Genomic DNA, 11,072 nt, shown 5'->3' with positions numbered 1-11,072 from the left:
TGTATACCAGCATACACACGCATTGCGCATGCGCAAACACACACTCTGGAAAACACACACACACACATGGCCCCACACACACACAAAATGCATTTTATTGCTGATATCGTCAGTACTGTTTCTGTATATGGAAAGAATTGAGTGAATAATACAATATCAAAGTTGGAGAAGATCTGAGCAAAATAAGACTTGAAGAAAGAGGGAGAAGACAAGGATTCAATAACCACAAACAATGAGTTTTCTTTCAAACACTTTCATTATTTTCTCCACATAACTCAAAAACAAACAGACCCCCAAAAAGTTAATAAATAAAAGAGAAGAGGAGAGAAAAAAAGAACTGGGCATGCTTGGGCATGCGATGGGCTCTCAAGGTGATGGGTACCAGGTAGATCACCTCTGCACCTCTCAGCATCAAGACCCGCTGGACCAATATTCATAGTTATTCTTTGAATCAGTGAACCATTTCTCATAATATGCCTTAACCATCTTACAGTATCAGTCCAGTTTCCAACAGTACCTCAGTAAGTCAAGACTGGGGGAGAAAACCACAGGAGGTTGGTGGCGCCTTAATTGGGGAGGATGGGCTCGTGGTAATGGCTGGAGCGGAAATAGTGGAATGGTATAAAATACATCAAACCCATGGTTTCCATGTCTTTGATGCAATTCCATTTACTCTGTTACAGCCATTATTATGAGCCGTCCTCCCCTCAGCAGCCTCCACTGGCGCAAACGTTCTTGAAAAATATAACTCCAAGTATTTGGCCCCAGCTTTCATTCCTTCACATCGGCAGCTCTGTTTGACTTTGCTGGATAGAGAAACGGAGAGGTATGGGAGGAAGAGAAGAGAGCACACATACTGTAGATTGTGAATGATTACTGACTGGAGGACCAGGACAATCAGGAGGGAGTACTAGCCCATTACAGACATGCTATAAATGTCTCAGAGTCTTTGAGTTAGTTAGCCAGCTATAAAAGATAAACAAAACATTTCTCTCTTAGTTTGTCTGTTTGTTTTTTTTCTCTCTTGTTTAGTTACGTCTAAGATGTGAGCTTTGTCATGGAGAAGCAGTGGGATGCAGTATACTGTGTCTGACTCCTTTACTGTACCGTACTATAGCTCCAGCCGAGGCTATCCTATGGAAGATTCTGCTTCTCAGAACAGTACTGGACAACACCTGGAAAGGTTCTGCTTGCTCACAACTAAGAGCAACTTGGCAAAGCCCGTAAAAGACAACCTTTCCTCATTGGGATGACATTTTAAAAATGTTTTGTTTTTTTGTTTTTTGTTTTTTCAAAAAAATGTATACAAATCTAAAACATACGTGACCATGCATTTTAGAATATATTTTTTTTCTTACTTTATAAAACAAGGCAGTTGGCGTTTTTTCAGACGTCTTGCAAATAGCTAAAAATGTTGATGATTTTTTCTGTCTTGGGAAATCGTTGTTTTGAAAGCAGCAGTTTGAAACATAACAGTCTCTGAACTTGTACTTGGGCACACCAGTCTCTTATTGTACGGCCAGCCAGTGGCTCCAGACCAGGTGTGTGGTGAGGTTTGGGTAGAAACCTTTAGTCATTATACTGTAGAGAGAGAGAGAGAGAGAGAGAGAGAGAGAGAGAGAGAGAGAGAGAGAGAGAGAGAGAGAGAGAGAGAGAGAGAGAGAGAGAGACTCTCTGTAGGGGCCATTAGATGACAACTGACAGAATGTCATGCCCTATAGTCCTCCTATGAAGTTCAACCTGTACATTAAAGGCCAGAGAGATACTGATAAAGTTGGTTGGAATGTCAATATTTTATACAAATCTAGCGTATTATCACTCCACTGGACAGACGTGCATGAGTATTGTACCCGTTGTGTACATGGAATTGTTGTAGACTATAGAGAGAATCTTTTACATTAGAGACTTTTGTATACTATAGAGAGAATCTTTTACATTACAGACTTTTGTTGTAGACTATAGAGAGAATCTTTTACATTACAGACTTTTGTTGTAGACTATAGAGAGAATCTTTTACATTACAGACTTTTGTTGTAGACTATAGAGAGAATCTTTTACAATAGTGACCTGGATGAAGTCCTTTCAGACAGAACTATTCCTACTCTGGTTGCAGACGGATTAGAGTTGATAAAGAGTCCTTGCGCATTTTTCAATCTTGGTAACCCAAGTTGCTAAATTTACAAACGGTTTACTAACATAGATAGGTATGGTGTTATAGTTGTTAGAGGCAATTTTGTATTGGTCATCCTGGTTTTTCAGATTGTAAACATGTCCTGTTGCTGACCAGATTCTGTAGTTGCAAAAGTTTTTACGCAGCCCTATTTTTATTTAGTCATATTTTCATGAAAGAAGGATACAAAATGAAGTCTTGGTGAAAATGGTTGGTTGTTAGGATTTGGGGAGCACGGTGGGGTATAAAATGAAAGGAGAGTTACATGAAACAAGGAAAAGAGGGTAACAGGATATGGTGTGATGTCATGAGTGGACTACCGGGAAAGGGAAGGATGGGTGGTGAGAGGCTGAACTTATAATCGTGAAGGAGAACAACGTGCCAGAAGGGTGATATGTGCAGGGGGAGAGGAGGGGGAGGGTTCGGAGGGCACTGGGTAGGACAGGGGACAGGGGGCCGTTTCCCATCCCTTTGAACCTTGTATTACTGGGTGGACAACACCTGTGTTCAAATACTACTTGAAATCTTTCAAATACTTTCAGCATTTGCTTTAGCCTGCCTCGACTGTCAGGTAGGCATGGTTTTGCACTTTTGGGACTTTTCTATTGTTTCCATTGCAACAGGTAAGCTCAATCAAGCACAGATACAGTATTTCAAAATATTATTAAATAGTATTTGAACCCAGGTCAGGTGGACACAGTCACAACCGGAGTAGATACATTATTTTCTGCCTCATTTGACCCACAACACCATCATACAAGCAGTGCCACCACTCATCTGAGTCTACCACCCCAAACAAACTCAATCAAAAGAACATCAGCAACATCAACAGAGAGAAAAGGCAATTAAGGAATAAAAAATTATATATATTAACATGTCATACGTGAGCAAATGAATCATTTTAATTATACGTTTTTAAACTATGATTTAAGAAGAAAAACAGGTAATTTCAGGAAGAGAAATAATTAAATCCAAAATGTTTTGCAGATAACTGCTTATCTAAAATCTGGGCATTGGGAACCATCTGTATCCCCATATTGTTTATCCTCTTACTGTATTCTTTACAGAAGTGTCAAATGGTCAAGGGCTGGATACTGATAGTCATGATAATACTCATAATAATGTATAATAATAAAAGGAATCAATAGGTAATACATTTTTAAATAAAAAAGTGGATAAACAAAATTGCGACTCCAATGTTGAGCAAAATCACCATGACGACCAGAATTGAGCTGGAGCTCTGTGGAGGAGGGAGGGAGAGAATAGAACATGTTCATTCAGACTTTCATTAACGTAAGCACACACACACACAGCTCTGCCTTAACACACAAGCAAATACACAGCTAATGTGTACTTTCTTTGATTTTGGTCTTTACTCTGTATAATTAGGGTTAATTTGAGAGATACAATAATTTCAAGTGAGTCTCTGTGTCATTGAGAACCAGCATGTCTAAACAGCAGACTATTAGTGAAATCTAACTGATGGGCTTGTGTACCGTAACACTGTCATGGAAAATGTGCAGGACTGGATCTATTGTACAAGGTAGAGAGCATAACAAATGACCTATGTAATTATCAAAGCAATTGAGTCCATAGTATGATATCTAAAATATTTAGAAWACAGATACATCTTTACACTGTAATTCACACAATCATTGGTAGCCTACAGCAGCTATGTTTACTCCACACCATGTTACTGAATTATTAACCCTAAGGATGTATTGTGCATAATTCATCATGTCTTTTACGTGGTGCACTCTCCATGCCAAACATGTTGTGTAGATGGCTCAGGTCACTGATCCCATTTGTTTGTGAGATACGTGGACATTAGCTCCATGTGTTGGAGTACCCTCATGGATGGGATGTATGTTTGCCCAGGCTGTTAAAATATATCATAGTGGGATCTTTGTCCAAGAGTGTTTTACAATGTGATCACTTGCAGAATCTACGTCTGTGTTTCATGTGAACCTGTCTTACACAAGTTCGCTGCATTACTTGCCTCACTGCGGTTGCAAACATCCCCCCCCCCCTCCCTCCTCCAGTTACCATCACACGCCCACTTATTGGCTACCGCTGAAGCAAGGCATAACCTGTTCCCTAGCAACAGAGCGTGGGGCAGCCAATGCGGGGCTGCTTTGTGGAAGGAACTACTTTGCCAATCTGCTGTTACTAAGGTGCTGGGAGTACAGTGGGAGATAGCTAGCTGAGGCTGTGGTGCGGTGGAGGGGACTGTGGGAGGTTAGAAGCCCAACCAAGGTGTCTGTGTTGTGTAGAGCACCTGCCTATCAGGAGACTACACCAGGGCCTGGGATGCTCCCACTTGCTACCTTACACATAAGAGTTAATTCTGTTATTTTGTCTGTATACAGTAAAGTTGTATCTGAGAGCTGTGTAAGTGCAATTGACATGTGCATGGAAGTGATTACTCATGCATGTGTATTTTTCTGCATGTGTGCACACAATAAACAAATGACATGACTAAATGTGACTATGAATGTGTGGTTGAGAGGAGGACTCCTTACCGAGTTTGCTTTGAGCTGGGTCAGTGTCTTGTCATCGTTGTGTTCTAGTGCAATGGGTGAGGATTTCTGTGGGGGGGAGAGGGTGAGATCCCTGCGCAGAGGCCGAGCCTCCAGCTTGTCCTCCTTGCGCAGACTGTCCATCTTTTGCATTGAGTCTGGGGCCGGTCCCTCCTTGCCCTCTTTGCCCTCTTTACCCTCCTTACCCTCCCGCGCCCCTGAAGGCCGTGCCGCCTCCATGTCTCGGCCCTCCCTGGCCTCCCGGCTCTTACTAGGCCGCTGTTTCTGCAGCGTGTGGGAGTGGGCTTCGCCCCCGTGACCATGGCCCTCCTCTCCCAGCCCATAGGGCTTCTGGGAGTTGGAGTCCATCGGCTGCAGCGGCCTCATCTCCATCTCGTAGTTGCTCAGCTTCTCCTCATCCTGCTCCAGCAGCCGTGTGTCACCGCTGTGCGTCCGCTGGGACCTCCACGATGCTGACGGGCAGTCCGACCACCGGTCCCTGGAGGCCTTGTGATTGGACGAACCATGCTCTCGAGACTTGTGATTGGAGGAGGCGTGCTTGTGGCCGTGGCCGTTGGTGCGCCCGCTGCCCCTGGCCTCCTCTTGGATAGAGGAGGTGGTAGAGCGACTTCTGCCCCAGCTGCCCCCTTTATAAGAGCGCTTGTCCTTGTCCTCACTCCAGCTGTTGGCCCTAAGGTACTCCCCCCCTCCGCGCCCCTCCATCAGCACCTGGATCTCCTGCCCACTACTGCCCCCTCCCCCACCGCCACCACCCCCAGCATCGTCCACAGCACTCTGCCGCAGGAAGCGAGCGTTCTTGGTGCAGTGTGGCTTGGTGGTTGCAGGGCTGCAGGGGGGTGAGGAGGGGTGGCTGGCCTCAGGGCTAAGGTCAGGGGTCAAGTTTGGGGGCGTAGTGCCCTTCATGTAGAGTTCAGGACTGTCTGGCCCTGTGCCACTGGAGACCACCTCAATGTCGTTCTCACTGGAGTTCTGATGCTTTGCCCTTTGGACCTCTACTCCTGACCAACAGCACAGAGACACAGAGAGAGAGACACAGACAGAGACAGAGACACAGAGAGAGAGACACAGACAGAGACACGAGAGAGAGACACAGACAGAGAGAGAGAGACACAGACAGAGACACAACAGAGAGACAGAGAGTCAGGACAGCATGACACACAACGTTGGGATAGTCCCATTTCAAAGTGAATGATTTAGAGTTATTATATTGGGATAGTCCCTTTTCAAAGTGAATGATTTAGAGGTATTACGTTGGGATYGTCCCTTTTCAAAGTGAATGATTTAGAGGTATTACGTTGGGATAGTCCCATTTCAAAGTGAATGATTTAGAGGTATTACSTTGGGATAGTCCCATTTCAAAGTGAATGATTTAGAGTTATTACGTTGGGATAGTCCCATTTCAAAGTGAATGATTTAGAGTTATTACTTTGGGATAATCCCTTTTCAAAGTGAATGATTTAGAGTTATTATGTTGGGATGGCCCCATTTCAAAGTGAATGATTTAGAGTTATTACGTTGAGATGGCCCCATTTCAAAGTGAATGATTTAGTTATTACGTTGGGATGGTTCCATTTCAAAGTGAATGATTTAGAGTTCTCTTTGTTTTATATTCATGAAGTCCAACCTCTGTCGTATGGCCAATTTACCCCATGAATGACATGAACGGCTGTACTGCTAACGTCAACCAGATGATGTCAGTATTATGTAAAGGAAATCAAAGGGACGTGCATATGAAGGAACCATAACCCCATATATTGACCTTAAATGACCTAATTTCCTTTCCTGAGATGCGTGTAGTTGATGTGCCCATTCTATTATGCAATCATGCACACAACACAATAGAATAGAATACCTCTTAGACAGACAGACAGACTATTCCTGACCACTCCTGTCCTGTCTGTAGACTAGACTCTGCCTCTTTTCAAGGTTTTTCAGTCAGCAGCACCAGAGAGAGAGTTAAGCTGGTTAAGCATTCTACTCAGTTACGCCAGACACTCCTTTCTCTCTCTGCATTGCCTACCATACCTCGCTGTCTCCCAGACGTCTGCACCCAGCCAGTCACAGCACTCACACAATCTTTACTCTGCTCAACAGGCAGCACAGCACAGCACAGCACGGCAAGGCACAGCACAACACTATCACTCTCATTCTGAGCCTCAACAGTGCTCAAAGGGCTAATTTATAATGTGCAAGTGCACAGATATTGTATGCAAAGGGTTTTGTTTGCGCATAAGAGCTTGGTGAAATGAACCGTTTCAGTTAAGACAAATGCTGTTGTCGTTGCTCTGAGTATAAACTCAGCCTCCTAGGGAATCTGTAACTGTGAGTCTTTATAATGTCATGACATTAAAAACAGCCATCAAGGTATTGTCAGGTACGTGGAACAAACAAACAAGCAAGGGACAGTATATGTCAGGAAGTGTGTGTGTGTTTAAGACTGTATGTGTGTGTGTGTGTGTGTCAGTCAGCCTGCCTTGCGTGGGCTTGTTGGAAAGTTCAATGTTGACCTCCCTCCAGCTTCCTGTTGCTGCCTCCATCACTCATGACTTGCACTGCACTGTGGGTAACCGGTCCCATGGGGCCCGAGCACATACAGTAGAGCACCRACATGCCTGCCACTGACACCTGATTGACTTGGCCATTCTCTCCTCTCTCTTGTCATTAGTTACATGTTCAGGAGACATACTGTATGTTTATTCATATATGATGCAGTATGTATTTTCTCTCAGCATTTCAAGTTGATAAAATAAAATGACACACTGTGAGTGCCAAATAGAGGGCATTAGTATATTGACATTTGTGGTTATAAAAAGACTGTGTGTGACAAAATTGGTGCTTCTGGTGTATTGATGGTTGCTATGGGGATGGTGGCACACTCACCGTTTTTGCGGTGCTGGAAGGAGGGGGAGAACTCTTTGGCGGTGACCCTGGCGAGGCGACACTCTTCCTGGGCCTTCTGGGCTGCTCCCATGGCCGCCTCCGCCTTCCCTCGTGCATGGGCTGTCCTGGTGGTGAGTAAATAATAATTAATTAAAGAATGCAACTGCAGGGAGCAAGTTGCATGACTGACTTTGTGAGTGTACTGTACGTGCATTGGAATGTATAATATAATAGACAGCCAATTCCCATTTCTCCTGTGAGGTCAGACCCTCTAAGTCAGGGCTGCCCAATTCCAATGCTGGAGTATTTTCAAACAATTTCCTATAAATAGCCTACTATTTTAACGTATTTTCAAATACTTATTTCAAATACTATTTTAAAATGCCTGGGTTAAATGCATGGGAGTGTATTTGAGTCAATGTATTTSAGTATTTTCAAATACTTTCCAAGTGTATTTTCTAATAAATTCCAATATTCAACTACTTGTCTTTGAAAGTAACTGAAAAAACCTAAATAGTATTTGAACCCAGAACACGATACTACGAATCAAGTTTTAGGAGTTACCGAGGTAACTTTGGTCAAATCTGAGTTCAACTCGGGATAACCGGTACCACGAAAGTGTCTCACCTTTTAGCCAGGTACATTTCTATGGCAATGAATCCTTCAGAACTAACCTGCTCTGGTGCAGGTGTCTGAGTATCTGAGCCGCGAGTTGAGGACCAATGAAATCAGATTATCTCCCTCTCGCAAAGATTGCGTCATCATCCACTTCTTTTGAGGAAGATGACTGATTAAATATTTTTTTAATTAAATGTTTTTTTTGTGTGTTAAAAAATAGTCATGTTGAAATACCTATCACATTACACATTTAGTAATGACAGAATGCACTTGAAACTTCACACAGTAAAACCTTTGTATGACAATACAATTATTTTGTTGACAGGAGCGGGAAAAAGGTACTTGTGCATTGATAAGCACACCAACGACGACCTTAACGATAAGTAATAAAATAAATACCTCACTTCTAAAAGCCTATTTCACACTATAGCCTGCTGAATTGAAAATATTAATTATAATCCACGTAATAATTCACATTTCCTGTGGCTGCAGGATTATTTTCCTGCTGTATCAAACTGGCTCAAATTAAGATCCTACATCTGTAGCTTCCTTCGTAGTATACCCCTCTGGTTTGTGACAGATAGCCCCATACTGACATCTGTTTCTGTGTCACACTACTGTGGTCTCATAAAATAATAGAGGCCTGATGATAATGTGCACTTACAATCCCTTCAAATGGATAATTCCGTTTTAGCTCGCATGACATAAAGCCACGTCCAGAGGAGAACATATGGGGCTTTCCCAATCGTTTTGCCTTTACCGTTCTTTCTAGTCTCTCTCTCTAAACCCTCTATTTTGTCTCTTTCCTATTTCCCTCTCTCCTCTTTGTTTGTGCAGGAACTGTCTTGGTGCAGTATTGCATGTCGATGGTTATTGATTTTTTTTTGACTCTGTTTCTTTTTACTTCTGTCTCTCTTCACCCTGGCACTAGAGCTCACAGCACTGTGTGTGTGTGTGTGTGTGTCTGTGTCTGTGTCTCTGTGTGTGTGTGTGTGTGTGTGTGTGTGTGTGTGTGTGTGTGCGTGTGTGCGTGCGTGCGTGCGTGCGTGCGTGCGTGCATGCGCGCGTCCGTCCGTGTCCAGAAAGTAGTGTGTGAGTAATAGTCTGTAAAAGTCTCTGTTTGTTAATTTTAGATAGCTGTATGTGGACAGTGTTGGCTGGCCTGGTGTGTTTGGTAGGGACACATTAGTGGGTGTTAGAGAGGGGTGTGGTGAGGGGGTTAGCTGAGGTGAGCTGAGAGGGGGATAGAGCTCCTCATCCTGCTCTACCGGGGACCAGCCCTCTCCTGGACCGTTGTCCTAGCAACTGCAGGAGCAAGGGAGTGAGAAACATAGTGAGAGAGGGGGGGATAGGAATCTTCCATTCAGTGTTACTGTGCCCCAGAGCACTGCATGAGTTACTTTACAGCTTCATCATTTAGAAAGAATGCAGTGATCACCCCACCCTCTATCTCACTCACTCACTCACACACTCACACTCACACACTCACACTCACACACACACACACAGACACACAGACAGACACACAGACAGACACAGACACACACACACACACGCTAGCACATGTGCTGGCGTGTAAGACAGATATGGATTTGATTCTCTGTCTATTTATATCACACCAAGCCACAGCAGTAAGAACACCACTTCTGATTTCACAGAGACACTAATCATTCCATGACATCAGACACACACAGGACTTTTTGCCTGCACCCCTCATCCCTCCTAATACACCTTCTTACTCTCATGCATGCGCACGTGCACTGCACACATGAACAGAAGTTATTTCACCGCTCTCTGACTCACAGTGCACAATGTCTCGACCTCTTGAACCATCTTTCTCATGCAAACACAGACACGCTTTCTCACACAACCGGCACTTACCTTGTAACACACAAGTAAAGACAAACGCCCTCCTCCCCACCTCCGCTCTAACAGACATTTAGAGAGATAACTTCCTCTCACACCTTTATCTATCTAACACATTCATTCACACTGAATATATTTGTCTTGAGAAGCTGCTAGCTAATCTTATGTTAATGGGAAAGGGGCCATGCTTATACAATCTTAAGTAACCTAGAATGGTATGACTAAGGCATGACCAGAGCCATCTGGGGAATAGGGTACCATTTGGGACACAAGGAGAGTCTCACTAATCCTCAGGATGACAAACATAAGGAGCCTCTTTTTAATAAGTTGCATCAAGATGGAGTTGAACAGAGCCGGAGACGATTCATGCTTGTTTCCGGTATCAATGTCTCATCAGCAGCACATGTGTGGACAGGATTCTGTTTTAAACATGACTGACATGACGCAGGGACTCTGATAAACGCATTTACCCTATTAAAATCTCATGAACTTCTCTTTCTGTCCTACTGTGGTCTCTTTCTGTCCTACTGTGGTCTCTTTCTGTCCTACTGTGGTCTCTTTCTGTCCTACTGTGGTCTCTTTCTGTCCTACCTGTGGTCTCTTTCTGTCCTACTGTGGTCTCTTTCTGTCCTACTGTGGTCTCTTTCTGTCCTACTGTAGTCTCTTCTGTCCTACTGTGGTCTCTTTCTGTCCTACTGTGGTCTCTTTCTGTCTACTGTGGTCTCTTTCTGTCCTACCTGTGGTCTCTTTCTGTCCTACTGTGGTCTCTTTCTGTCCTACTGTGGTCTCTTTCTGTCCTACTGTGGTCTCTTTCTGTCCTACTGTAGTCTCTTTCCTGTCCTTACTGTAGTCTCTTTCTGTCCTACTGTGGTCCTCTTTCTGTCCTAAGCTGTAGTCTCTTTCTGTCCTACTGTAGTCTCTTTCTGTCTACTGTAGTCTCTTTCTGTCCTATCTGTAGTTTTCTTTCTGTCCTACTGTAGTCTCTTTCTGTCCTATCT

General features: G+C 43.7%; 1 pseudogene; it reads right to left on the bottom strand.

Moving 5' to 3' along the window:
- Positions 1 to 237: 237 nt before the first annotated feature.
- The window catches only part of LOC111953047 (junctophilin-3-like), a 40,341-nt pseudogene continuing 29,506 nt past the window's right edge, over positions 238 to 11,072 (bottom strand).

This window comes from Salvelinus sp. IW2-2015, linkage group LG26 (assembly GCF_002910315.2).
Source record: "Salvelinus sp. IW2-2015 linkage group LG26, ASM291031v2, whole genome shotgun sequence".
Classification (NCBI taxonomy): Eukaryota; Metazoa; Chordata; class Actinopteri; order Salmoniformes; family Salmonidae; genus Salvelinus; species Salvelinus sp. IW2-2015.
This window is presented reverse-complemented; position numbering and strand designations above follow the sequence as displayed.